A 6,000-nucleotide genomic window follows, 5' to 3' on the forward strand; every position below is an offset into this window, starting at 1 on the left:
TTGTGTAAAGCAGTATTTTGGTAGAGAATTCACTAATAGAAACAATTACGTTCCAAAATCGTGAACGGACGGTAACAAAATGAAAAGGAAACGTTCACGAAAAATTAAAACGGAATGTTCACTGTTTTGTCCATCGGCATTCTTTCGGCAACTCCGTGCAATGGGCTAAGGCGACTGTTAGGTGCAGGCCTGAATTGCTTACCTCTACTTCTTCCAAACTCTAGAACGAATTCTAGTTCAATTTATCATAATACACAACCTACGGAAAATTGATGGAAATTGCCAATAAAGGTCTTATCACAGGACAGTTATTGATTTCTATGCTCTCTTGATATTAAAATTACACACATTTATTAAAAAAACAAATATCAGAATAAGCCATTGTTCAACATATTCCTACAGTTTTTACTTTCTGCTGTAATTCGGATGCTCACAAAAACGTGCCTCTAAGAGTTTATCCCAGACTGGTTCATGGAGGACCTGTCTATGATGTATCCTAATAACTTTTCTCAGGATGAGTCTTTTGGAATGAGTCGAAGTCGGTTCCTAAAGTGTAAATTAACCACGTCAATGACAAACGGGGATCAGTAATATGTTTGTCGCAACCATGTAACATTCTCGAAAATTATGTTTCTGATTTCGGCAACCATGTATATGTTTGAAGAAATATTTTCGTGACAAAAATGTTGCTTGTTTCTCGTTAAAAGATAACATTTTGCTCTTGGAACATATCATATCATGATTATATTCGTTATCTGCTTATTGGATATACAGTGAAAGCTCTGAAAGGTGGACACCCACGGTCGCCTAAATTTTGTCTACCTTTGAGAGGTGTCCAGGTATGAGAGGTTAATTTTAATGAGCTAGTATAGCAAACGTCCCCAGACAACTGTTCATGTTTGGGAAGTGTCCGATTTTCAGAGTGTCCAAGTTTGAGAGGTTTCACTGTATTTGCTAATTTTTGTTCGTCTCGAGGCGAAAAAACATTAGACATAGGATATAACACCTTATTCCGAAACAATAAACAATTTCTATATTGTTAGAATGGAAAATAAAAGCGTGCAGTCGGTTTGCATGTAGGCTTTATTACATATTGGCTGATTTCGGTGGATCACATATCGATCATATGTTGAATATCAAAAAGTCCAAGCATAAATAAATATCATTATTATTAGACTAGATAGAAGTCTCAAATTTTCACACATTTGAATTGTGATACCGAAGACATGTAAACAAATAAATCACATTTCTACATATTAGCCTTAGTACATTGTATTGAATTTTATTTGTGGGATATTTAATTGCACATGATATTCGATACTTTTATTTATGTGAATTTTCTATATTTGCCTTCAAACATACATTTTGATCCCAGTTTATCAGCAAATCGTATTTCCAAAATCATGGTAACCCTTTGCTTTTCACATATAAGTTATTAACGTGTTTTTGTTTTTTTTTTTATTTGTTTATATGGTCTATAGTTTATATTAAAATAATTTCCATCCATGGTTTATTGCATTCAAGTTTGTATTAGTAATACAAGAAAGAGGAGGAAATAAAATTTTCTTATTACTAAGACTGGTGATCGGTGGCGTTATAACAACTGCGAAAATGGACAGCCACAAACGACCCTAATTCTCAGAAAGTGAGTTACTCATGCAAAACTTTTGCAGACAATTAAGAAAAACGAATACAGTGAAAATAAAACCCATGAATATGGACAGACGGCGCGTGTGGCGCACGAACCGAATACGAAAATTAATTTCAATCAAATCCAAACAGAGATACCAACTGAACGCAAAACTCCATACAAAATGCCTCATAACCCGCCTCCCCCTTATCAGGTAGTTGTGAACACATTCAACACCTTGTTGAAGAAAACCTGTAGAGAGTGCGGAGAGAGAGAGAGAGAGAGCGCGCGTATTTTAGTATTCCCAATATCCCCACAGAGGAGGATCGACTTACAAACAAACAACAATTTTTTTTAGATCGAAAGATTTTAGCCTTCTCAGCGAAAAAAGAAGAGTTTCTATAGTACTCCTTATACCACAATAACTACTCTTCAACTCGATATTCGCTTACTTTCAGTAGTCAACATGTAATCGAAAGGCGACGAATTGTCGTTATGGCAAATATCTTGTTTTGTTGTTTTAGCATTGCGATATGTAGATATACGGCCTGTATAAATAAAAATATTCAGAGTTCAGAATTAAGAATTCAATTAAATATTGACAATACCTCGCTCAAAATGATTTCATTGTCATTACAACCTATTCAAATACCACCATCGCCACTTGTTTTGATTTGTTCTAAGGGGAATGCAAGAGGGTGGTGGGTATTCAGTAACGCACCGATACCCCCACTAGCAATTCAAAACAAACACCAGCACACTGCTTACACGAACTCGAATACACACACACAAACACTGAACACACGCCACTATACACTCTCACACACCCTAAGTTTAGACAAACAACAAATCATTTGAACTTGGCTCACTTTAAGAATAGAACAAATGCTCCATGATTGTTGTTTTTTGTTGGGGGACTACTGCTGTTATTGTTGTTGCTGTCATTTGGGTAGTGTATTGCGTAAAAGAAGCTCCCCTTTTGTCACTTTGTTTCTGCTATCACAGCCAATGGTGGTTGGATGGGGGAGGTTAATTTAGGCGTTGTTAATGCACTCACTTCCCGTTTGGAGCCCCAAGCATGTAACACAGATCAATCGTTGTTCACTGAAACTATACACAAAGATACACATTCCAAAGCGTTTCGTTAGCTAACTTTTTTTTTTGCTCCACCACCTTTTTTGTAGATGCTTGGAATTTCTTTTATTCTATCATTTAAGGAGGGGGTCTTTTGTAAAAAAAACACAAACAATATTTATTCACTTCACTTCAATTGTTGCTGATATTTTATTATTATTGCTGCAGTGCAGTTGTTGTTATTATCTTTTTCTTTAAATTTTGAATTGACTTTGTTCAAGTGCCTTAAGAGGATCTCGCCGTAGTCATCGTAATGGCATGCGTTCCGTACTTCATGTTCGCGCAACGTTTATACTCCAACTGACAGAATGGGTTTCGGAGAGATCGCATCCAGAGCGTATCTCCTCAGTTTGTTAGAATCATGTTTTTTGGTTTTTCGTTTGGTTTGTTATGTTCCAAAGCACAAACAGAGAGATATCTGCACCCATATGTGAACTGAGAGTATTAGTGAGTGTGTGTGAATTTTGTTTGTTAAACGAATGTGTATTGTTTGGATATTCGAAAGAGGTAACTCAGTTGTCAAAGAGCACATCGCAGATTTTGAGAGAATCTAAACAAATCGGTGATATTTGGGTTGCCAGATTCGGAAGTTTATTTCCGAAAACTGGGATTATTTATTGCCCTCATAATATAGCATTCACATCTGAAACAATAATAAGACATGAACTGGAGGATTTTAAATCCGACGACCCAGACATAGTGGACAATCATTAAACGCTAATGTCAGTACTGACAAGGGGTTTCAAGAAGAGTTATCCTCCCGAGAAGAATCCTAGATGACAGAATAATCCGCAATATTGGGAAAGAGCTTCGGAGAATTTACATGCGATACAAAATAACGCATAAAAACTCATTTGTAAAAACTATAACTAGACTTAGAGCTAAGTTCAACGAAAGAAAGGGTAAATGATTAAGCTGGAGGGTAGTATAAGAAGGAATAGGATACTGGAAACAGCATTTCACTTTTTAAACTAGCAGGAGATAGTGGAATATTGCAACCTCCCATTTTGCATGGCATAGTTCACATACTCTCGAAAGATCATCGAAGGGGCCGTCAATAACATTAGCACCGACACAAGTGTCGGATTCTCAGACCAGATTATCGGGTCCATAAAAGAATGAATAAGCATATGAAAAGAAAATAGAAGAATAAGCTAAGGATTTCATGAAGTGAACAGGATTTCAGTAGGTGACCACTACACACGGTTTGGAGATATCGGTTACACAAACGCTATTATAATTCTTCTGCAGAGGATGGATGCTAAAAAGCTCCACAACAAGTTTCGAGGTAAAGGATAACCTTGATTTTAGAATGCAATAGTAAATATAGAATCCAATTTTTATATATAATATACGTCATACCGCAGTTTGTAAATTTCAGGACATTTTTACTGGTTGTACTCCAAAAAAATTTTTTCAAAGGTTTTGTCCTTCCCATATGGATTTTGGTAATGATTCCGAGCCAAAGATTCAATTTCTTTAAAATAAACAATTTGTTTAGGGTTCTATCTAGCTACAGTATACAGATGATAAAATGAGATATGTATGGAATTTTTATACTCTTTTTTTAAATAGTTAAAAAGCTATTCATGAAATAGCTTTTTAATCACAAATAAATGGAAATTTAAAATCGAAATTATAAAAGATGGTTCCAAGTAAAAAATATTTTCCTAATTAAAAAAAAACGACACTAAATAAAAAATGCATAATCCTAAAAATAAGTCAAGTCTTAGGGCGTTTTCGATTCGCAAAAAATATGTTGCATTTGGGTTACACTACTTTTTCCCTCATTGTATTTTCGCCCAAATGATAGTGTCATTCCAAAGTTATTGTTAATTCATAATATTGTGAGGGATACAGGATCCAAAATCTATGACAGTGTCCTTCATATATAGCAATCACTTTCAAGAATGTTGCACCTTTTTTCCCAATCGAAATCGCCATTAGTCTATATTGGAAGATTTTTTTATTTTTAATTCAAAGTCTAAATATTATTCCTTTTTATATCAATAATTTTTTACTTTAAGGAAAATTTGCGACATACGACTTTAACGGAGAGATGCAAATTTCTGAGATTCGTGTCCTAAATTTAAAGAAATAAAATTGTTAAAGCAAAGATTATGAACTTTTGATTTGTTACAATTTCTTATATCAATAGTTTTTCATGTATAGTTTTGAGATGTAATTTCTCCATCCAATTTAAAGATAAAAAAACAGTTCTGTATGCATATATTGATCAAAAATATATTAAGCAAAAAGTATTGCTCAGGTTCGATTTACTCTTAACAAAATTTTCTTGGCAGGATTGCGGTACTTTCTCCATGAAATGGGAAAACTTACATTTTTGTGGATTAAATTCAGCCCAAATTATATCATTCGGGCATAGTAAATATTTTTCGTCAGATTTAGCCAGATAGAAATTCAAATTGGATTTTTTTTATTGTTGCGATCGGCCTTTAATTACTTTTTAAATTAAAGCGAAAAACATCTAATTTTCTTGGCTACACACAAATAAAATTTCATTAAAAGTCAGCCAACGAAAAATGTTCATTGATATAACGAAACATTTTCATTAATACAATGAAAATTTTTTCATTGGCTGACTTTTAACGACACATTTCGTTAATATAACGAAATGTATTCTATTAGTGTAGGATTTTGTAGTGATTAATACCAATTCTTAACATTTCTAAAATGTTCTCACATATGGACCTTGGGTTCTGAAATAGTTTTCCCTTACATCCTGATTTTTTAACAGTATAATGGCCAGTTTCTCATCCTCCGACTAATTTTATCCGGTGGATAGACCTCCGGTTAGTAAAATGTTTGTATGGGATCAGGTATTTTATCGACACGATAAATAATAACAAGACATTGAGAAACTGGCCCTAAGAGTGTTAGTTGTCATAATTAGTCTAAAATCGTACATAGCTATTTTCATCTCCTTATCATATTTCAAAAAACTTTTCGTTGCGGTTACAATCTTCGTGATGTGTGTCTAATTACCATTTAGAATTTATCACCTCCCCTATGCCCATTCCAATGAAATTCCCTACATATATTGTTCATATTGCTCCCCTTGTTTACGTTCCTTTAAATCCAAATAATTCATTCTCTGTGTAGCACATGTTAATATTTACTTACCTATGAGTAATAGCAATATGTTATGGGGATGGCAACTCTGAGTTTATATCTTTCAGCCTAAAGGTATGCTAAACAATTCTTCTACTATCTCT

General features: G+C 34.1%; 1 protein-coding gene across 4 annotated transcripts in view; it reads right to left on the reverse strand.

Moving 5' to 3' along the window:
- The window catches only part of GEFmeso (Guanine nucleotide exchange factor in mesoderm), a 54,656-nt gene extending 51,593 nt beyond the window's left edge, over positions 1–3,063 (reverse strand). For 2 of the 4 annotated variants that reach the window (XM_075313808.1, XM_075313811.1), the window contains exon 1: positions 2,500–3,063. The gene's annotated coding sequence lies outside the window, so the exon portion shown is untranslated. The remainder of the gene's footprint in view (positions 1–2,499) is intronic. The other 2 variants (XM_075313810.1, XM_075313809.1) reach the window with 2 other exon arrangements.
- Between the last annotated feature and the right edge of the window lie 2,937 nt (positions 3,064–6,000).

The sequence above is a fragment of the Haematobia irritans genome, chromosome 5 (assembly GCF_050003625.1).
Source record: "Haematobia irritans isolate KBUSLIRL chromosome 5, ASM5000362v1, whole genome shotgun sequence".
Classification (NCBI taxonomy): domain Eukaryota; kingdom Metazoa; phylum Arthropoda; class Insecta; order Diptera; family Muscidae; genus Haematobia; species Haematobia irritans.